This window comes from Oryx dammah, unplaced genomic scaffold (assembly GCF_014754425.2).
Source record: "Oryx dammah isolate SB20612 unplaced genomic scaffold, SCBI_Odam_1.1 HiC_scaffold_2, whole genome shotgun sequence".
Lineage (NCBI taxonomy): Eukaryota > Metazoa > Chordata > Mammalia > Artiodactyla > Bovidae > Oryx > Oryx dammah.
Genome location: NW_024070186.1, coordinates 163,845,103 through 163,869,456, shown reverse-complemented (window position 1 = coordinate 163,869,456; position 24,354 = coordinate 163,845,103).

Here is a 24,354-nt window from a genome sequence, read left to right as displayed (position 1 = left end):
TTGTGCCCAGGAGCCCGGCAGGGTCCTGCTGGGTTTCACCTTTACTGCTAAGGTGTAGAGCCATCCGGAAGACTTGAGCCTCCCGCGTACGATTAAAGTAGCAAGCTCACAGCTGTAATGCAGTTAGGTCAGGGAGTGGGGTCTTGACACAAGCCATGCCTCCTGCACACAACCCTCTTTCTCCACTATCATAGTCTCCATCCTCCCCTTCACCTCCCGCCATACACCAGGCTAATGTGGGTCTCCTTTTACCGCTATTGGTAGAATAGACTTCTCTATTTTTATTGTGGTAAAATACACATAAAGAGCCTCTTGATGAAAGTGAAAGAGACAGTGAAAAAGTTGACTTAAAGCTCAACATTCAGAAAACAAAGATCATGGCATCTGGTCTGATCACTTCATGGCAAATAGATGGATAAACAGTGGAAACAGTGGCAGACTTTATTGTACGGGGCTCCAAAATCACTGCAGATGGTGACTGCAGCCATTAAATTAAAAGATGCTTACTCCTTGGAAGGAAAGTTACGACCAACCTAGACAGCATATTAAAAAGCAGAGACATTACTTTGCCAACAAAGGTCCATCTGGTAAAGGCTATGTTTTTTCCAATAGTCATGTATGGATGTGAGAGTTGGACTATAAAGAAAGCTGAGTGCCAAAGAATTGATGCTTTTGAACTGTGGTGTTGAAGAAGACTCTTGAGAGTCTGTTGAACTGCAAGGAGATCCAACCAGTCCATCCTAAAGGAGATCAGTCCTGGGTGTTCATTGGAAGGACTGATGTTGAGGCTGAAACTCCAATTCTTTGGCCACCTGATGAGAAGAACTGACTCATCTAAAAAGACCCAGAAGGTGGTAGGAGAAGGGGAAGACAAGATGAGATGGTTGGATAGCATCATCGACTAAATGGGCATGAGTTTGGGTAGCTCTGGGAGTTGGTGATGGACAGGGAGGCCTGGTGTGCTGCAGTTCGTGGGGTCGCAAAGAGTCAGACATGAGTGAGCGACTGAACTGAACTGCACTGAACACATAAAATTGGCCATTCTAACCATCCTAAAGAGACCAAGGCAATGGCATTTAGTGCATTTGGAATGCTGTACAACTATCACCCCTCCCTAGTTCTGGAATGTTTTGATGCCAAAAGGAGACCTCATGTCATTTAAGCAGTTTTTCCCCACTTTTCCCTCCTCATCCCCTAGTAACCACTAACATGAGTTCTCTCTCTCTAGAAATTTGCCTATTCTACGTATCTCCATGTAAGTGAAATCATGTAATATAATTTTACATCTGTCTGTTGTCTCTTAGATTATTTGTTTATTTATGTTTTATTTATTTATTATGGCTGCACAACATATGGGATCCTATTTCCCCAGGGATCAAACCCTTACCCCTTCATTGGAAGCATAGTCTTAACCACTGAACCTTCAGGCAAGTCCCTGGCTCCTTTCACTTGGGATACAGTGTCCAGGGTTTTCCCATGTTATAGTAGCAATCCATACTTCATTCCTTTCCAAGGACACTATCGAGAGAGTAAGAAGACAGTCCATAGCATTGAAGAAAATATTTGCAAATCATATATCTGATAAGGATCGAGTATTTGGAATAGGGGAAGAACCCTTATGACTCAAGAACAACAAAAGCTAACAATCCTATTAAAAAACAAAACAATAAAACTTATCATACTTTTATAATTTAAAAAAAAATGGATAGATATCTCTTCAAAGACATACCAATCGCCAACAAGCACATCAAAAAATGCACAATATCATGAGTCATCAGGGAAATGTAAGTCAAGTTGTCTTTGTTTTTTTTTTGTGTGATTTTTAAAATAATTCCTCACACTTTCTTTTTGGGCTTCCCTAGTGGAGAAGGCAATGGCACTCCACTCCAGTACTCTTGCCTGGAAAATCCCATGGATGGAGGAGCCTGGTAGGCTGCAGTCCATGAGGTCGCACAGAGTCGGACACAACTGAGTGACTTCACTTTCCCTTTTCACTTTCATGCATTGGAGAAGGAAATGGCAACCCACTCCAGTGTTCTTGCCTGGAGAATTCCAGGGACGGGGGAGCCTGGTGGGCTGCCATCTATGGGGTTGCACAGAGTCGGACACGACTGAAGTGACTTAGCAGCAGCAGCAGTGGCTCCAATAGTAAAGAATCTGCTTGCAGTACAGGAGACCCGGGTTCAATCCTTGGGTCAGGAAGATCCCCTAGAGAAGGAAAGAGAGACCCACTCCAGCATTCTTGCCTGGAAAATCCCGTGGACAGAGGAGCCTGGCGGGCCTCAGGCCGTGAGGTCGTAAAGAGGTAGACATGACTTAGAGACTAAACAACCACAACAGATATTTCTATTTATTGTAGTAATCCTAGCTCAGTGCTTGACACAAGATAAGTCTTCAGTAAATATTTGTCGAGTAAACAAAGGGATAGACAAGGAGAAACAAAGAGGTTCAGAAGATTGAAAAAGAGAATCCTGTCACTCTTTCAAATTTAGGAAATCCTACCTACAGCTGGTGGATGCCACCGTTGTGTACAAGGAACTAGTATTTTTTCCTCTGACCTCCTTGCCTAGATCTCCAGATTATAAGGCTGTGTAAGTTTGTTATTTTGTTGCTGTTGGTGAAGGTGTTGAACTACTCTGTTTTTATTCAATACTTCAAGTAAGGCATTGCACTGGACATGACCAGGAATTAATACAGTCATGGCTTAAGCTTTACATAAACACTTTCACCCAGATCTCAGTCTCCTAGCTTGCTTATGAAGGAACAAGGCTCAGAAAATCCTTTAAAGAAGTAATTCAAGGACACTCAGACCAGAACCAAGAAGCCGCACATGCCATCCATCTTACTTCATTCCTCCGCGCTCCTGGATCATTTCTCTACCACCTCTGCAGTCCTTGTATCAAACACAGGGCCAGAGGAAAGGGAGATGTCAAAAGTTATTTCATAATGAACAGTTGAAGGTTATGAAGGAAGGGAGGGTAGGAAGGAAGAAAAAAAAAAACAATTTAAGTTTGGACCCATATTGTTTTTTAAGATGAATAAAATGATACCAATAGCTAATATGTATTGAGTCCTTACTGAAATAGGAGGGAAGAGAGCAAGGCACAACCTTTAAAAGAATGACAGCCCCAGGACACAACATAAACTGTTTAGAACAAAATAGGTCCCAGGTGGCAGATGAGTTGACTTCCACTAGACCTGAGCCTCAGTATACACTCATTGAAACACATCATTACTTAGGCCACCTGATGCAAAGAGCTGACTCATTGGAAAAAACCCTGATGCTAGGAAGACTGAAGGCCAAAGGAGAAGGGGTGACAGAGGATAACATGGTTAGAGAGCATCACTGACTCAATGCACATGAATTTGAGCAAACTCCAGGAGATAGTGGAGGATAGAGGAGCCTGGTGTGCTACAGTCCATGGGGTTGCAAAGAGTTGGACACAACTTAGTGACTGAACAGGGGGAGCAAAGACCAGTGCTTGACATATGCTGAGAAAAGTGAGGAAGGGAGGGAGGAAGGAAGGCAGAGAAACTTTAGTGAGACTTCTTTAGTTGGAGGAACCTCTTGTGGCACAGAGAAGTTGCCTAGCATGCCCAAAGGCACACAGCAAGTGAAGGAGAGTCACCCACGTGTGTTTGACTCTACAGCCTCTGCCTTTTCCTATGATCTCTCACTTCCTTGCTGGTTATCATGCTTACATGGATGAAATAATATTTCTACTTTCTGCACTAAATGCAAGCCAACCTCTCCTCTGTCTTCTACCCTCCTCTAGACATTTCCTTTGTTATATCGACTTGAACACTGTCGACCTTGGCTTTTCTACAGTGCTTGAAACTTACAGAAGAGAGACATCTCCTGTTCCAACCCATCCTCCATCCCATGTTTTTCCAAAGCAGTCTTTGAAAAAAGGATGGGTATCTTAGGTTCTCAGGCTTTCTGGGTGGCTCAGAGGTAACGAATCCCCCTGCCAATGCCGGAGACGCAAGAGATGGGGATTCAATCCCTGGGTTGGGAGGACCCCCTGGAGAAAGAAATGGCAACCCACTCCAGTATCCTTGCCTGGGAAATCGCATGGTCAGAGGAGCCTGGAGTGCTGCAGTCCATGGGGTGGCAAAGCATTGGACACAACTTAGTGACTCAACCACAATCTCAAGCTCTCACTCTGCACACCACTGCTGTTTCCTGTGTTTATTTACCAACAGCCCATTCATATTTTTAGGATGAACACCTAAGGAGGAAAACCAAGGCATTTGAAGAAATTTACCATCTAGACAGTCTGTCTCTCCCTTGGATGAGATTTTGCTTTATTCTAGACACCCAAAACATTCAAGTAAGGAAAGCATCCCACGTTTGATCATTTTAAAATACTCACTAAAAAGAAAGAAAAACTTAATTGAAGAAGAAATGCAAAGCCCTCTTGATCTCTATGAAAACATAGGCAATTATCAAGACAATTTCCAAATAACCCCAAAGCTTGTATAAATGTCTTTCAGCACTGGGAGAGTAAAACTAAATATTTACTACATGCCAAACAAAATTAAGATTTGTCTGGCACCAAAGGAAAAAGGAAAAAGAAGAGAGAAAACTCCTTCTGCAGGCTGAAATCCCACTGCTACAAAGAGAAGCAAGGCCTTTTGAAAGGAAAACGTTTTAACCGTGTTTACAAGGGTCATTTCCATGTTTTTGAAACCCTGCTATTAAATAATGCATGTTTCTCGAGTGAAAAAATAGAGCAGCTAAGTACTGTCTTCCTGAAGAAAGCCTCGATGCCCAGGTGAAAGGGAAGACTGAACCCACTGGGGAGGTCTGATCGCTTCCTTCCCAGGAGAAGGTGCTGAGGGGCAGAGCAGAGGCATCAGGGTCCTGTACAAGATCTGAAGCTTTTTTTTTTTAAACACTTTATTTATTTATTTTTGGCCGCAATTGGTCTTTGTTGATGCAGGAGGGCTTTGTCTAGTTGCAGTGACCAGGGGCTACTCTTTGGCCATGCGGTGAGGGCTTCTCATCGTATTGTCTTCTCTTGTTGCAGAGCCCTGGCTCCAGAGTGTGTGGGCATCAGTAGTTGTGGCACACAGGCTTGGTAGTTGCAGCTCATGGGCTCTAGAGTGTGGGCATCAGTAGTTGTGGCATATAGGCTTTGTTGCCCCTTAGCATGTGGGATCTTCCCTCATCAGGGATAGAACTTGTAACCACTGTATTGGCAATTGGATTCTTAACCACTGGACCAGCAGGGAAATCCCATCTGCAGCTATTTTTTGTCTCATCAGGTAATTGGGCTGCAGGGAAGTAGGGATAGGCACTGGTGAACAGAGAGAGTGTTGGCTGGGGAATCAGACACTGTGACACCCACTTCCTGCTCACTCATTTTCTTGCAGGCACTTCCCTTAACTTTAGTTGCCAGGTAAATACGGAGAGTTGCTTAGCTCTCAGAGTCTTTGGGGGAAGATTACATGAAATAGCCTGTGTAAAGCACAGTGCCTTGGGCATAGCATGTGCTCCATAAAGATGAACTATTTCATTAGTAAGAGTCATAGCAGCTGTGTAATATTGGCAGGGACAGCTAGCGGTCATCAAGTATCCCAGGTGCTCCTCTGTGTTCCCAGCATCCTTTGCAGGGAGGCCTGGGCCATGTGACCTGTTCTAGCCAATGGGCTACCAGTAAAGACAGGGAGGACTGGGTGTGGGTTTCAAAGCCTTTCCTGGTAGGAGAGCCATGTTGATAAGGTGGCATCGTGAGATGGTAGACTCTCCATGAGTCTGATTTCCAAGGGATTCTATAAAGAGAAGTCTCCCCACGGACCTGTGGGACACAGAACTTGAGAGGGAAATACATCTTTGCTATTAGGCTACTGGGATTCTGGGTTAGTTGGTCACTGCAGCAGTTAGCCAGCACCTTATATGATTTATTATTATTTCTCTTATAATTTCTTTTTATTTTAAGATTTTTTAAAACCTTTATTGAATTTGTTACAACACTATTTCTATTTTATGTTTTGGTTTTTTGGCCCCGAGGCATGTGGGATCTTAACTCCTTGACTAGGGATCAAACCTTCACCCCTTGCATCGGAAGGTGAAGTCTTCTTAACCACTGGACTACTAGGGAAGTCCCCTCTTATCATTTATTTTTTGATCAAAGTAGTTCAAGGGGACCAGAAACCTCAGGGAGTTATAGAGAGGAAGGCATTCTGAAGTGAGTTTTCATAGAGACACATTTTCATCGACGAATGCCTTCTGTAACATGTATATGTAGTCTATATATCTTTCTTATATATATTCTATACATCTACATAATATCTATATTATCTATAGATATCACGTATACTTTTACCCAGCTGTGAATTCCTATTGGCTTCTGGATTTTACCATAAAGTTTTGAACAACAAAGTTTTTCTGAAATTAGGAAGGAATATATATTATTCCTTGGACTGCAAGGAGATCCAACCAGTCCATTCTAAAGGAGATCAGCCCTGAGTGTTCTTTGGAAGGATTGATGCTAAAGCTGAAACTCCAGTACTTTGGCCACCTCATGTGAAGAGTTGACTCATTGGAAAAGACCCTGACGCTGGGAGGGATTGGGGGCAGGAGGAAAAGAGGACGACCGAGGATGAGATGGCTGGATGGCATCACCGACTCGATGGACGTGAGTTTGAGTGAACTCTGGGAGATGGTGATGGACAGGGAGGCCTGGCGTGCTGTGATTCATGGGGTCACAAAGAGCCGGACACAACTAAGCGACTGAACTGAACTGATATATTATACCTTTCCAATGCTTTCTTCTAACTGCTGTTTTCTTGTATTTCTAAAACACCGTTCTGCCTCCCAAACTCATTGCTCTCATTTCTGTGAAGATAAAATGCAGTCTCTTCACCTGATGATCACGGTTCTCTGAGACCTGGCCCCTTCATTCGCATCCCTTTCTAAACACTCCGCTACAATCAGGCCACACTTGACATTCCTCCCCCATCTCTGCAGGAGTCAGAAACTCTGAGTGTCAACATCTTTGCTTTTATCTTTTAAAAATAGTAAACTAACACATATATATGGAATTTAGAAAGATGGTAATGATGACCCTGTATGTGAGACAGCAAAAGAGTCACAGATGTGTAGAGCAGACTTTTGGACTCTGAGGGAGAAGGAGAGGGTGGGACGATTTGGGAGAATGGCATTGAAACATGTATACTATCATGTAAAAAATGAACCGCCAGTCTATGTTCGATGCAGGATACGGGATGCTTGGGGCTGGTGCACAGGGATGATCCAGAGAGATGATATGGGGTGGGAGGTGGGAGGGGGGTTCATGTTTGGGAACTCATGTACACCCGTGGTGGATTCAGGTTAATGTATGGCAAAACCAATACAGTATTGTAAAGTAAAATAAAGTAAAAAAAATTAAAAAAAATAAAATAAAAACAGTAAACAAACAAACAAACAAAACCAGAAAACAACAGTAAAAACCTTGTATCTCTTTTCCTTGAAGGAGGGAAACCAAATGAAGAAACCAACACTTAGCTGGTTTTTTTAAATCACTCCAAAGATGCCATGGACTTTGTCTTTGCCTTTTTTAAAAAAGAAAATAAAAACGGAAGCTTTATTGAGATAAGTTTGAGATGCTAAACACTTGATCTATTTAAATCATGAATTTAAATGTTTTGATATAATTATAGAAAAGATCAATAGCACAATCAATTTTGGAACGTTTTCATCACCTGTCCCTTTCTAAAAATACCCATACCTATTAGCAGTCAATCCATTTTTTTCTCAACCCCCAGCCCCTAGAAACCACTCATCTGCTTTCTGTCTCTTTAAATTTTCCCATTCTGGACATTTCATATAAATGGAGTTACAATAAATGGTCTTTTGTGAATGATTTAGATAATTTAGCCTAGTGTTTTCAAGGGTCATCTGTATTGTAACATGTATCAGTACTTCATTTTTGTTTAATGCCAAATAATATTCCATTACATAAATATATTACATTTTATTTATCATTTGTCATTTGATGGGCATGTGGGTTTTTTCCTTTTCCTTTTTTTTTTAACTATTTTGAATAATAATGATATACTGTCTTCCCCAGTGGCCCAGCAGGTAAAGAATCTGCTTGCAGTGCAGAAGACATCAGGTTCGATCCCTGAGTTGAGAAGAATCCTGGAGTAGGAAACGGCAACCCACTCTAGTGTTCTTGCCTGGGGAATCCCATGGACAGAGGAGCCTGGTGGGCGACATCCATGGGGTCACAAAGAACCAGACAGGACTGAGCTATTGCACACTACTACTACTACTGTCATGCTGATATGAAGACGCTTGTGTATAAGTTTTTTCATAGATGTACATTTTCATTTTTCTTGGGCACGTATCTAGGTGTGTAATTGCTGGGTTACAGGGTAATTTTGTTTTGTGGTCTTTTGGCTGTTGTTAAATCAAAGCACAACTTTTTCTCACCTCCTGTGACCACGTGGAGAAGAAAGGGGAGGGTCCCTAATAGAGTGCTCACAAATACTGTGCTTGTCAATGGCAGTTGAGAGGGGAGACACTTCTATCCCAGTAGCCTGAGGGCCCTCTGGGACCCCAGGATAGAAATGCCGATGCACTGGAGGAGTGGTCTGTTGCTGTCTTCCTCTGATTCCCCTCATGACTTCGCAAGACTCAAGCAGAGCAAGTGGGCACTCACTGTTGAGAGAGGGAGGGATGTCTGCTGCTTGTGAGGTTAGTATTCACATCCAATCTTGGGTCGGCCCACATGGAATGGCTCCCTTCACTTTGCACCAGGATGGTCACACTAAGGATGATCATGAATAATTGGCTTCATCACCATCACATATGAACACCTTCTTGGTAACTAGCCTGTGCAGTATTAACCCATTCAACCTTCCAAATGATCTTATTAGATGGATATAAAGTTTCCTTTTTACTTATGGGGAAGCTCAACAATTTAAGGGCTTCCCAGGTGGCACTAGTGATAAAGAAGCCACCTGCCAATGCGGGAGACAAAAGGGACTCAGGTTCGACCCCTGGGTTGTGAAGCTATCCTGGAGGAGGGCATGGCACCCCACTCCAGTATTCTTGCCTGGAGAATCCCATGGACAGAGGAGCCTGGCGGGCTGCAGTCCATGGGGTTGCAAAGAGTCAGACATGATTAAGCAACTTTGCACGCAGGCAGCAATTTAAAAGAATGTGCTCAGGGACTTTCCTGGCAGTCCAATGGTTAAGACTCCATCTTTCCACTGCAGGGGGCAAGAGTTCAATCCCCAGTCTGGGAACTAACATGCTGCATGCTGCAGGATGAGGCGAAAAAAAGAGAACATACTCGGAGTCACCCAACTGGCATGTGAACAGGAGTCTTCTGGTTGTAGAGCGAGGCTGCACCTTGCCATGTGCTCCTAAACAGCCAGGTGGAAGCTCCAAACACAACCGTCAATGGAATCAGCGTTGCATGTACATCCCAGAGTTAGGTGAGTGCCGCATCTGTCCCTAAATAGGGCTCATTTGTTAAGTCTGTGCAGGTGACAACAGTTACAGCTAAGAGAACTGTTTATACATATGTTAAAGCACATCAATTATTTTTCAATTTATCAAACGGATGTGACCAAAATCACAAGTCACTGCTTTGCAATCAATGATTGGAAGCGTAAAATAACAGAAATTAAGCGTTTTAAATTCATCTTATTTTTCGATTCTCTGTAGTATCTTTCAGATCATAAAAAAAAAAAAATCTGTTCACTATAGAATAGGGATGTCAAGAAGAATGTAGGGCATTTGGGAAAACCACAGAATTAAAACCAAAATATCACCCTTAGCCCTACTATCCAGAAACAACCGCTGTTCCCATGTCTTCCTATGTGTTTTAAATTCATTGAAAGTGAAATTGGGACTATTGGATGGGGATTAAAGGTCCCAGTTTTGGACTCAGACAGGCCTGAACTTGATTCACAGCACGACTTCCACCTGCTGGCTGTTTGACCTTGGGCCAATTAATTAACCCTCTGAAAATGCAGGGAAATCGCACCTACCTTCCTGGTTGTGAATTAAACGTTGTGATGCATCGACAGCGTGGAACAGAGTGTCTGGCTCATGGCAAGTATTTGGTCACTGGTGGCAATTATGTTTAATGACAGTGCTCTTTATTTTTATTTCACTGTGACCCTTTCTCCCCCAGATGATTCCATAGTTTTTAAGTACATGACTTTATTTTAGTTGTCTTGTCTCTCTTATTCATATACCATGATTTATTTAGCCAGTTTCCTAATTAGGTCATGGGTATTTTTGATCTCCAGTAAATTAAATAGTGCTAAAATTTTGTCTTATCCTTTTTTCTTAAATTGAAATATAGTTGAGTTGTATGTTGTGTTCATTTCTGCTGTACAGCTACGTGATTCAGTTATACATATATATACATTCTTTTTTTTAATTTTTTTTCTGTCTCTTTTTTTTTTGGCTGTTTAAAAAAAACGTATTTATTTTAATTGGAGCAAAATTTCTCTACAATATTGTGATGGTTTTGGCCATACATCAATATGAATCATTACTCCTATTGAGAATAGTGTGGAGATTCCTTAAAAAACTAGAAATAAAACTACCATACTCTTTTTGTTGTTGTTGTTTTCAGTTTAACTGTATTGGGTCTTTGTAATGGCCCATGAGATCATCACTGTGTCACGTGGACTCCTCTCTATTCATGGCGAGGGCTCCAAGGTGTGCAGGCTCAAGTCCACGCAACACGTGGACTTAGTTGCCCTGTGGCATGCAGGATCTCAGTTCCCTGACCAAGACTTGAACCTGTGTCCCTGCACTGGAAGGTGGATTCTTAACTGCTGGGCCACTAGGGAAGTCCCTGTCTAACACTTAAGACAGTTGTCAATGCCAGGGTCCTCTCACTCCCATCAGTGGCCATGTCTGGGATATCCCCATGCCGCATGGTCCATCCTGGAGAGGAAAGACAAGCTGCTTAAGCCCTAGACACAAACCCCCCAATGAAAATAAAATCAGCCAATTTCCCCCTAAGTAGAAGCCTTGGTGTTTGCTCAGTTGGCTGTCTTTCAGGAGCATGGGGGTAATTTGTAGCCTGAACAATTAAGACAAACGCTTGGCGTGAGACGGGGAGAAGTAGGATGAGTCTGTAATTGGAATATTTTGTCTCATTTATTCTTGACGATGTGCCATATTCCACTCCATCAGCCAGAGGGGATTGTTCACAGAATGCCTCACACCTGGAATCGGTGCTTCTAGAAACCAGATGTGGGGCATTGTTAGATGCTATTTGAAATCTAGGGTGAGCCAGCTTCCTCTAACCACCCTCCTGCCCTTTCACATTCTGCTGTATTTTTCCTAAGATTTTCTGTCCTTTCTGGGGTTCTAGTTACATTTTTCTGGAGTCCAGGGCAGCTGGCCTGTTTTTCCAAGTCTCTGGATCATCTATTTGAATCCCCTGCAGGCAGTGATGGAAAGCTGGTATGCTGGGGAGGGGGCAGGGGAGTCTAGCAGCATCAGAAAGGATGGCACACTCGCTCTGGTACCCACACTGATTCAAGCATCTCTTTCTCGTGTGGTAAGAGCAGGTGCTAATCTGTAGCATGGAGTTCAAGCTCAAATTCAGGAATCTGCTTCTGTTTTTTGTTGTTTTACTAAGTGACACACGTATGTTTAAGAACCTTTGCTCTCTTGGGTCTCTGCCGGTTACAGAAAGCTGGAAGGGACTGCATGGACTGGCTTCTTCACGGAACTTTGTCAAGATGCAATCTGGCAATTTAGATACGGATAGGAACCAACAACTGAGGAGCTTGTAAAACACACAGTCCTATTCCCAGCTCCAAGTACATAGACTCAGAATTTTCAGGGGAAGGGGTTGGACACCTGCATTTTTCACAAGACTCCCGATGACTCTAACAGGACCAAACTGGAAAACCTTGATAGGGAGTGATATAGCTCAAGCTTCGTGTGCCCCACCCAGGGGACCTTGATTAAATGCACATGCTGATCCTACAAATCAGGGTGGTGGAAAGAGAGGGGCCTGAGACTCTCTGCTTTTTTCAGGTACTGATGCCACAGACGTGTGGACTACAAGATACATAGCAGAGATTAGCTAGCACTGCCTGTCTGCTTATGTACTGCCCATGGTTTAAGAATGACCACAAAAATCAAATAAAAAGAACAGTATTTCATTATACGGGAGCATTTTATGAAATGTAAATGTCAATGTTCATAAATGACATTTTTTTGGAACGTAGCTATTACCTGAAACCGGGGTTCACCTCTTGGTGTGTGTCAATAGACACGAACAAGCCAAGATCAAGAGAAGTACGGATTTATTATTACTGGTAGCAAGTAAGGAGAACACCGGACTGTTTCCCAAAGCAGGGTCATCTCCCTGAACGCAAAATTGGAGAAGTTTTAAGCTAAGGGTACATGCCTCTTCCCAGCTGGCGCTAGTGGCAAAGAACCTGCTTGCCAATGCAGGAGACCCAGGTTTGATCCCTGGGTTGGGAAGATTTCCTGAAGGAGGGCACAGCAACCCACTCCAGTGTTCTTGCCTGGAGAAGCCCATGGATGGAGGAGCCTGGCAGGCTCCAGTCCAAGGGGTCGGGAAGAGTCAGACACGACTGAAGTGGCAGTGCACACATCGGCGTGCACACGCACACGCACACACACAGGCATGCACGCGTGCCTATTCAGGACGGCACTTGGACAGTGTGTGCGTATTCAGCAGAGGATTTGAGCAGAGGGGAATTCAGCATAGAACTGGGGCAAAGGTCAACAGTGTCCAAGCTTTAGTTGACTGAAGTCAAGAGGGTCAACACAATCATCCCATCTCCAGTGGGAGGGGGACTTCAGTTCAGTCAGTTCAGTCGCTCAGTCATGTTCGATTCTTGGCAACCCCATGGACTGCAGCACGCCAGGCTTCCCTGTCCATCACTAACTCCCGGACACAAACTCATGTCCATCCAGTCCGTGATGCCGTCCAGTCATCTCATCCTCTGTCGTCCCCTTCTCCTCCTGCCTTCAGCCTTTCCCAACATCACGGTGTTTAGCTGCTGCAGAGCTCCAAGATGTGTTATTATGTATATTCCTTGAGGAACCAGGACCTTGCCCCAAGGCTATACTGTTGTTTTTGACTACTCCTCTCTGGTTTCTTTGGGCTTCTCTGATAGCTCAGTTGGTAAAGAATCCACCTGCAATGCAGGAGTCTCCGGTTCGATTCCTGGGTCGGGAAGATCCGCTGGAGAAGGGATAGGCTACCCACTCCAGTATTCTTGGGCTTCCCTGGTGGCTCAGCTATTAAAGAATCCACCTGCAATGTGGGAGACCTGGGTTCGGTCCCTGGGTTGGGAAGATCCCCTGGAGAAGGGAAAGGCTACCCACTCTAGGATTTTGGCTTGGAGAATTCCATGGACTGGATGGTCCACGGGGTTGCAAAGAGTTGGACACAACTGAGTGACTTTCACTTCACTTCACTTCACTCTTGTTTCTGTACCCCCTCCCTTAAGATCATTAAGTACTGAGAACTGTTTGAAGGCAATCATTGTGGCCTGGCTCAGATCACAAACGGACTTTTTAGGCCAAAATGAGTTCTACTATGTCAAGAAAGCTATTCCTGGTTCTCTTTCTCCAAGGACCCTCTACTCTATCTGTTTACACAGCCACACCTAGTGGGTGTGATCGAGATCATGTGTGTGCACTAAGTCGCTTCAGTCGTGTCCAACTCTGTGCCAACCCAGGGACTGTAGCCCACCAGCCTCCTCTGTCCATGGTATTCTCCAAGCAAGAATACTGGAGTGGGTTGCCCTTTCTCCTCCAGAGGATCTTTCCAAACCAGGGATCCAACCTATGTCTCTTGTGTCTCCTGCATCGGCAGGCAGGTTCTTTACCACTAGCACTACCATGACTCCCCAAACCTAAAATATTTACTACCTGAGTCTTTACAGAAACATTTGCCAGTCCCTGATCTATGGCGACCCACTCCAGTACTCTTGCCTGGAAAATCCCATGGACAGAGGAGCCTGGAAGGCTGCAGTCCATGGGGTCTCGAAAAGTCGGACATGACTGAGCCACTTCACTTTCCCTTTTCACTTTCATGCATTGGAGAAGGAAATGGCAACCCACTCCAGTGTTCTTACCTGGAGAATCCCAGGGACGGGGGAGCCTGGTGGGCTGCCATCTATGGGGTCACACAGAGTCAGACACGACTGAAGCGACTTAGCAGCAGTAACAGCAGATCTAGATCCAGAAGCAAAATGCAGAGATGTCCTGTACAGAAATTTCTTACTTAGTGCAGCTGGGATGTGGGCAATAAGACAATTCAGGATGTGGCGTTTGAGTATCTGTAATGATTCAGAAAATGAACATTACAGTAAAACAAGAGGTGAACTCTGACAGTAAGAAAATTCTCCAAACCTTTATTCTTCCCACTCTTCACCTCCAGACCTCAATTTCTGACTTCAGATGGCATGTATTTGCATAATGGTTTTCTTTGCTTCTTTTTCTTGCCGACTAATTGAATTAGAATGGCTTAAAAAACATACCTTCAGGCTCCAACCCATTTCCAGATGCCTGCCAATGAGGGTATAGGTAAGCCCAAGGGAAGCAATTTTGCTTCTATTTTGCATTCGATTTTGTGGTTCAGATGATAAAGAATCTGCCTTCAGTGCAGGGGTTGGGAGTTTGATCCATGGGTTGGGAAGATCCCTGGAGCAGGGAATGGCAACCCATGTCAGTATTCTTGCCTGGAGAATTCCATGGACAGAGGAGCCTGGCAGGCTATATAGTCCATGGGGTTGCAAAGAGTTGGACACACTGAGCGATTAACACTTTACTTTTTATCTTTAGTCTATGGACATTAAGGAAATCAGTGATAGAATGTCAATGGGCCAGTCTTTTCAGAGAATGGAGTAACAGTTCAGCTTAAACCAGTTTTTCCTGGAGAGACTCTTTCCATCTTTCTTCAATCTATAGCTATGCTGCTACTGCTGCTAAGTCGCTTCAGTCGTGTCCAACTCTGTGCGACCCCAGAGATGGCAGCCCACCGGGCTCCCCCATCTCTGGGATTCTCCAGGCAAGAATACTGGAGTGGGTTGCCATTTCCTTCTCCAATGCATGAAAGTGAAAAGTGAAAGTGAAGTCGTTCAGTCGTGTCCGACTCTTAGAGACCCCATGGACTGCAGCCCGCTAGGCTCCTCCGTCCATTGGATTTTCCAGGCAAGAGTACTGGAGTGGGGTGCCATTGCCTTCTCCAATCTATAGCTATAGAATCCAGTTAGTCAGGGCCTAGAATGGGTGGAGGAGATTCAGAAACTTTTGAAAACCTGCATGTTCTAAGGTATGAAGACCTCACTGAGAGGATGTAGAGTAGGGTTTTCTGCCTGGGTTCAATCCTTGGGTTGGAAAGATCCCCTGGAGAAGGGAAAGGCTACCCACTCCAGTATTCTGGCCTGGAGAATACTACAGACTGTATGGTCCATGGAGTCGCAAAGAGTCGTACATGACTGAGTGAATTTCACTTTCTGTTTCTGCCAGTAGACTGATTCCTTCTTCTGTATGTTGTCCTAGGAACCCAGTACCAGAGTTTGGAGACACAGTGAAGTTGGGAGCTTTAGTTTTTCCTGAAAACAAAAAAGAAATGAATCTGCCTGCAGTATAGGAGACTTGGGTTCAATCCCTGGGTCAGGAAGACCCCCTGGAGAAGGAAATGGCAACCCACTCCAGTGTTCTTACCTGGAACATCCCATGGACAAAGGAGCCTAGTGGACTGCAGTCCATGGGGTTCAAGAGTCAGACACGACTTAGCAACTAAAGCAGCACCACCAAGGAAATGGTGAACACTGACCACGCGGTAAATGTGTGAGTGTGTGCTCAGTCATATCCAGCTCTTTGCAACCCTATGGACTGCAGCCTGCCAGGCTCCACTGTTCATAGGAGTCTCCAGGCAAGAAGACTGGAGTGGGTTGTCATTTCCTACTCCAGGGGTTCTTCCTGACTCAGGAACTGAAACCACATCTTCTGTGTCTCTCACATTGCAGGCGGATCCTTTACCCAGGGAGCAGTGAATACAATGATTAGAATCCCCTTCCATTGTAGCTCTTGCCTTCTGGACCATCAAAGCATGCTTGGAAAATATTTGGGCACTTTAAAATTTATTTGGCTTCCTATAGAACAAGAGTATTCTTCCGTGTAAGATCTTTAGTCATTTCTTCAGCACACTGGGTTATATTTGCTTAACTCTACTCGTATTCGATTTCATGCCAGAGTTCAGAACTCATGAAAGCCCAGACAAACACTGACCCTGTCTGCATCCTTACCCTAAACTCTGCTCCTTTCTCCAAGATGGGGATGTCACTCCTTGCTCTTTCCCATTGCTCTCCTAAAAGACAAAAAGTGAAGATGAAAACAATCAGGAAAAGGAAAAATGAGAAGCAAACTTGCCCCAAGTTTTTCTCCTTTATAATTATGACACTGAGCCTTTTTTGTGTTGTGCATTACGAATTGGCACTTGCCATCTACTTCTACAAGGATTAAACCATGTGCTGCTGGCTTTCAATAACCCCTAAAAGGAGCTCAGGGTAGAAAGCAGAAATGAGTCACTCCGTGCTCTGGGAAAAACTGGCAGCACAGGTCTTCAGATAGTTAGATATATTCAGGAGCTGATTTTATGAGCCCAGTTCTTGTGTCTGTTCATACCTAGAAAAGCACTAAAATCCTTCATGGTGATGACCGCTTCTTGACAGTAGAAAGCTTCTGCAAAAAATATTTGCTTGATTGCATGCATTCCCTTTTCACCAAAATTAGGTATATACTCACCTTTGCCTCTTCCCTTTGGAGCAGTTTCTCAGAGCTATTTGAGGTGCTGTCTCCTGGGCTATAGTCCTCACTTTGCCCCAAATAAGACTTAACTCACAGCTCTCACAGTGTGTATTTTTTTTAAGTTGACAGAGTCTTGTCTCTCAAGTTGGATCAGATGATCACCAAAGCTTCTTTCCATCTCTTCTTCCAAGGCCCCCCTTACTGCCCTTCACTTTGCCAGACTTAAGCCATGTCTGCCACCTCCTGCAAAGAGCTTGCAGCCCATGTTCCTTGTGTTGTTGAACCCAAGTTCACGTGCCTGACGCACAGTGAGGTCAAACAAACCAGAAGGTCAGAGTTTGGAGCAGAAGATGGTTTATTACTGGACCAAGCAAGGAGAACGTGTGGCTTCTGTTCAAAGGAATCCTCGATGGTTTTCAGGGAAGAGTTTTTAAAGGCAAAATATTGGATGAGGGTTGCAGGGTTGTGACTTTCTTCTGATTGGCTGGTGGTGACGTCATAGGGCAGTGTTCCAGGACTCTTGCACTTGGCATTACCATCCTCCACCCTGAAGGGGGACTTAGTCCCTGCAGGAGAACTCAAAGATATATTGTTTACATGCATCCCTTGAGGAGGAACTAAGACTCTGCTTTATGACTACATTATTGTTTATTGACTGCTTTTCCTTTGTTTATACATTTCCTTACTTCCCAAATCAGTAATTGTTTGTATCTGCCCCTTAGAACTCAGGGATGGTCTGGGAGCCTGAAAGCTTTTTCCTACAAACAAGATATAGGGGACACAGAAAGATCTGGTACCCGAGAGGTTCCTTCAGGGGCCTGCTCAGTAGCACTTGCTCAGGCTACATAAGAGGATTCAGCAAGCTATGAAAAAATAAGAAGCAAGAAGCCACTTATCTCAGCACATAGTCTTTTAAGAAAAGGTGACATATCTTAGCATGGATGGACTCTCTGCATTTCTCGATGTTTCTAACATCACTAACTGCACAGTATTGCTGAAAAGCATATTGCCTATCTTCTTCTCTCTCTCACCATCTAAGTCTCTCTCTGTTCTAGCAACAAAGAAAACTTTTAAAAGAGATAGAGAAAGATCAAAAAGGTTCTTAATTTTTTTATATGTCTATGGATCCCAGAACTCTGATAACGGTAAGGTGAGGGGGGTGGGGATGGCTGGAATAGGAAAGAGTGCCTGTGAGCAGCTGACATCGGATAAGAGAGTAGTCCTTTTAGGAGGGGAAAAAAAAAGACCTGTCACCTCTAATTACATTTCATGACTCTTGCTGAATGCTACCCCAAAAATGGAATACTTTGATGTGAAGAAATAACAACTTCACCTTTCCCATTTCCACCAATGCAATCACTAGGGAAGGAGGTTGTCAAATTTGAACATGAATCATTTCATCAGTCCTCTAAGAAATTAAATAAAGGCTCACTTGTTCTTTATCTATTAGCCATGGCTGGGGAAGGGACAATTTACCCCCTTCCCCTTCTTAAGTTCTTTTGGCTGCTCTAATAATTAAGTTGATACAAAATAGATTAGTAGAAGAAAAAAATAATTTGTGAGCATGGAGGTCTCCCAAAATGGGGCCCAAAAGAAGGTGTCAAAGTAGGGAGCTTTTGTACTTTTTTAGATGTAGAAACAATAAGTTTGTGAGATGTTGACAAGGTAAAGAAAATTTGGTTCGGGTGTGATACCGTGCAGGACTCTGTGGGACTCCTCGACACAAGACCTTTGTGTCCCCCATTTATTTGATTACAGGGAACAGCCTTCATTCAGCCTCTATGACTTTTCCTGAGTTCCAGTGGGGAGACCCAAGCAGGGAAGGGTGACTGCAGCCTTGAAATTAAAAAAATGCTTGCTCCTTGGAAGAAAAGCAACGACAAACCTAGACAGTGCATTAAAAAGCAGAGACATTACTTTGCCTCCAAAGGTCCATAGAGTCAAAGCTATGGTTATTCTAGTAGTCATGCACAGATGTGAGAGCTGGACAATAAACAAGGCTGAATGCCGAAGGATTGATGCCTTTGAATTCTGGTTCTGGAGAAGACTCTTGAGAGTCCCTTGGACTAGACGGAGATCAAACCAGTCAATCCTAAAGGAAATCAACCTTGAATATTCATTGGAAGGACTGATGCTGAAGCTCCAATACTTTGGTCCCCTGATGAGAAGGGCCAACTCATTGGAAAAGACCCTGATGCTGGGAAAGTCTGAAGGGAAAAGGAGGAGGGGGCAGCAGAGGATGAGATGGTTGGATGGCTTCACTGACTCAATGGACATGAATTTGAGCAAATTCCAGGAGATAGGGAAGGACAGGCAAGCCTGGCGTGCTGCAATCCATAGGGCTGCAAAAAGTCAGACACAAGTTAGCAACTGAACCACACCAACATCATAGTTAATGTACAATGTTGTTTTAGTTTCAAGTATGCAACAAAGTCACTCAATTGTACATAGAAATATATTTTTTCAGATTCTTTTTTCCATTATAGGTTATTACAAGTTTTTGAATATTAGTTCTCTGTTGCTATATAGCAGGTCCTTGATGTTTATCTATTTTATATATAGTAGTGTTTGTATGTTAATCTCAAACTCCTAACATATCTCCCCCACGCCCCTAGCTGATTATTTGTAAGGTTCAAAAGACTTAGGAAGTAACTTTGTCTTTCCCCTAACTCCCTGAAGGAATGTAGGTAGAGGGCCTGTTCCTTGCAGGGAGCATCACCAGAGATCACTATAGTGAAGCAAGTGTGTGGACAGAGAAACCTAGCAAAGTCTATTTGCTAAAATTCCTCCCTGGGTCCAACTGTCTCTGCTGGCCCAGCAAACATTTGTTTACCAAACAATTGCTTTTCTTACTCCATGTCATTTGCCTTTCTCCCCTTTGAAGTCTCAACCCCTCCACCCCCAACTTTCTCTTTAGTCTTTCGCTGAAGATGGTATTAAAGGTGAGAGTTTCTGCCATTTTGGTGAATTATTCAATCTTCCTGGGTCTCACCCTTGTATGGTACAGTACATGTGTATGCTTGCTCGGTCATGTCCAACTCTGTGACCCCATGGACTGTAGCCTGCCAGGCTCCTCTGTCCATGGGATTCTCCAGACAAGAATGCTGGAGTGGGTTGCCATGCCTTCCAGGGAATCTTTCCGACCCAGGGATTGAACCTGCATCTCTGATGTCTCCTGCATTGTCAGACAGGTTCTTTACCACTAGTGCGACCTGGGAAGCCCCCAACCATGTATGCAGTGTTATTAAACTCTCCTGTTAACTCTATCTCATAGCGATTTAATTGTTTTTTTTGGGGGGGTGGGGTGGGGTGGGGTGGGGGTGGTTGGCCTCACCACTCGGCATGCGGGATCTTAGTTCCCTGATCAGGGTTTGAACCCCTGCCCTTGCAGTGGAAATGCTGTCTTAACCACTGGACCACCAGGGAAGTCCTCTCAATTTAATTCTTAGACCAGCTTGAAGAACCTAAAAGAATAGAGGGAAATGCTTTCCTCCCTGACACCTGACTTGCCCAAGACCAGAGATAATGAATGTATACATACAAGACTCCTAATATATATTAGACCGACACTAGGTGTGAGTATATGGAGATATACTGGTGGTCCAAGCAAGTATAGTCACTGGATTCCAGAAGCTTTTAAGACAAATGTAAGCAAACTATCAAACATACGGTTTATAGATGGCAATAAGTGCCTACAGTTACAAATTGGCACATGCCGTGGGCAGTTAGGACTTCTCAGATGGCACCAGTAGTAAAGAATCCGCCAACTAATGCAAGAGACAGAAGAGATGCAGGTTCAGTCCCTGAGTCAGGAAGATCCCCTGGAGGAGGGAATGGCAATGCACTCCAGTGTTCTTGCCTAGAAAATCTCATGGACAGAGGAGCCTGGCAGGTTACAGTCCATGGGACTGCAGAGTCAGACATGACTGAGTGACCGGGTACTTGCTGTCTACCTTGGCAAGGATTGAATCATGTGCTGCTATAGTTACTGCCCTTCAACAGCCCCTTGAAAGGTGTTCAAGGAGGAGATCAGGAATGAGGCACTCTGAGATTGGGGAAAACCTGGCAAGACAGGTCTTCAGATAGTTAGATATTCTCGGGAGCTTGTTTTATGAGCCCAGCTCTTGTGTCTGCTCATATTTGGAAAAGCTCTAAAATCCTTCATGGTTAAGACTGTACCTTGTGACTAGCAGCAACCTTCACAAGACCAGCAGAAACCTTCTGCAAAAAATATGTTCTTGATTGCATATATTCCTGCTTCACCCAAATCATATATAAACTGACCTTCCCCATTGCCTGTTTGGAGCAGTTTCTCAGAGCTATATGAAATGCTGTCTCTTGGGCTATAGTCCTTATTTTGCCCCAAATAAAATGTAACTCAACTGTGGTGGTTTTTTTTTTTTTGGTCTGCTTGCCATAAGGGGAAATAGCCAGGAAATGAGATTGGAGATTCACGAAACCTTTGTGAGAAAGTGATATTTAGTCTTGGACTCATTCTGTATGAGTGGCTCAGACAGTAAAGAAGCTGCCTGCAATGCAGGAAGCCCAGGTTCTATCACTGGGTTTGGAATATCCCTTGGAGAAAGGAATGGCTACCCACTGCAGTATTCTTGCCTGGAGAATTCCATGGAGAGAGGAGCCTGGCAGGCTACAGTCCATGGGATGGCAAAGAGTTAGATATGACTGAGCAACTAAGGCACACAAGAATTAATAAGAGAGAGTAGAAAGGGAACAAGTCACTGGCAAAGGCTTAACAAGGACTGTTTTCTAAGTTCAAGTTCAGCTGTGTTTTTTCCACTGCTTTCAACCAACCTTTCTCAGCACTCCTCGGTTAGCTCATTCCTCAGTAAATAACCCCCAAAGGGGCCAGAGCCAATATCATCTCTAAGACTTTGGGCTTTTGTTTTCCACCCTAAAGAGTCTATAAATCAATTTTCCCACAGGTGGCTCCTGAAAATATATGAGTGGGGAAAATCCAAATAAATGCCTTTTGCTTTATTATTAGAAAAACAGATGAACAATAGCAACAAGAAAACACCACTATGCCTGGAACATGGCTCAAGGAGCCTCTCCTTTCATTTTCTGAGAACCAATCTCCCCATTTCTATTGACCTCCAGACCCCTGAGTGGGTACCCTAGAGCTCTATCCACCCCTGAATGCATACAATTGTTTACACCCAATGTCAATAGAACAATTCACATGCTGGTTACTGTAGCCTGCCAGGCTCCTCTCTCCATGGAATTCTCCAGGCAAGAATACTGCAGTGGGTAGCCATTCCTTTCTCCAAGGGATATTCCAAACCCAGTGATAGAACCTGGGCTTCCTGCATTGCAGGCAGCTTCTTTACTGTCTGAGCCACTCATTAAATTTTTTTTTAATCTCTATTTTTTATTTTTAAAAATGACTGCCTCAGGCATTAAAAAAAGAATGAAATAATGCCATTTGTAGCCACATGGTTGGACCACAGGTGATGATACTAAGTGCAGTAAGTCAGACAAAGACAAATATCACATGGTATCACTTACATGTGGAATCTAAAAGAAATCACACAAATGAACTTATTTATAAAACAGAAATAGACTCACAGACATAGGAAAACAAACTCTTGTTACTAAAGGGGAAGTGGGGATAAATTTGTTCAGTGGCTCAGTCATCTCCCACTCTTTGTGGCCCCATGGACTGCAGCACGCCACGCTTCCCTGTCCATCACCAACTCCCGGAGCTTACTCAAAATCATGTCCATCAAGTCAGTGATGCCATCCAACCATCTCATTCTCATCCAGCCCTCTCCTCCTGCCTTCAATCTTTCCCAGCATCAGGGTCTTTTCCAAGGAGTCAGCTCTTCACATCAGGTGGCCAAAGTATTTGAGCTTCAGCTTCAGGATCAGTCCTTCCGATGAATATTCAGGATTCATTTCCTTTAGGATGGACTGGTTTGATCTCCTTGCTGTCCAAAGGACTCTCAAGAATCTTCTCCAACACCAGAGTTCAAAAGCATCAATTCTTTGGTGCTCAGCCTTCTTTATGGCCCAGCTCTCACATCAATACATGATTACTGGAAACACCATAGCTTTGATTATGTGGACTTTTATTGGCAAAATAATGTCTTTGCTTTTTAATATGCTGTCTAGGTTTGTCATAGCTTTTCTTCAAGGGCAAGTGTCTTTTTTAATTTCATGGCTGCAGCCACCATCTACAGTGATTTTGGAGCCCCCAAAAATAAAGTCTGTCATTGTTTCCATTGTTTCTCTATCTATTTTCCATGAAGTGATGGGATCAGATGCCATGATCTTAGTTTTTTGAATGTTGAGTTTTAAGCCAGCTTTTTCACTCTCCTCTTTCACCTTCATCAAGAGGCTGTTTAGTTTCTCTTCACTTTCTGCCATAAGGGTGGTGTCATCTGTTTATCTGAAGTTATTAATATTTCTCCCAGCATTCTTGATTCCAGCTTGTGAGTCATCCAGCCCAGCATTTCACATAATGTACTCTGTGCATAAGTTAAATAAACAGGGTGACAATATACAGCCTTGATGTACTCCTTTCCCAATTTGGAACCAGTCTGTTGTTCCATGTCTGGTTCTAAATTTTGCTTATTGACCTGCATACAGGTTATGCAGGAGGCAGGTAAGGTAGTCTGGCATTCCCATCTCTTTAAGAATTAGGGATGTTAGGAATTTGGAATTAACAGATGCACACTACTATATATAAAATAAATAACAAAGACATATTTTAGGACTTCCCTGATGGTACAGTGGGGGTAAGAACCCATCTGCTAATGCAGAGGACACAGGTTCTATCCCTGGTCCCAGAAGATCCCACATGCTGCAGAACAACTAAACCCGGGAGTTGTAACTACTTAGTCTGAGTGCCTGAGAGCCTGTGCTCCACAACAGGAGAAAGCCAGTGCAATGAGAAGCCAGAGCACCACAAGGAAGAGCAGCCCCTGCTCACCACAACTGGAGAAAGCTCTCACAAAGCAGCAAAGACCCAGCACAGCTAAAAGAAAAACAAATGAATAAAAATCTTTAAAAGGCCTACTGTATAGCACAATGAACTGTATTCAACACTGTGTAGTAACTTATAATTTTAAAAATCTGAAAAAGAATATATATATAATATAATATATATATGTATAACTGAATCATTTTGCTGTACACCTGAAATGAATACAGCCTTGTAAATCAACTATGCATGCTGCGTGCTAAGTCACTTCAGTCCTGTCTGACTCTTTGCACCGCTATGTACTGCAGCCTGGCAGACTCTTCTGTCCATGGGATTCTCCAGGCAAGAATACTGGAGAGGGTTGCCATGCCTTCCTCCAGGGGATTCTTCTCCACCCAGAGATCATACCTGCATCTCTTAGGTCTCCTGCATTGACAGGCGGGTTCTTTGTTGCTAAAGCCACCAGCCCTTGGTTTCTCTTGAATCATCCAGTCAGACTTCTGAACTCCCCTCTGACTGCTGACACTGATTCCCCTCTACGTGCTCCTTGCATGTTGTTGTAGGTTCTATAATCCTGGGTTTCCTCATCAGCTCCCCTGTACTTGAATACATACAAGTC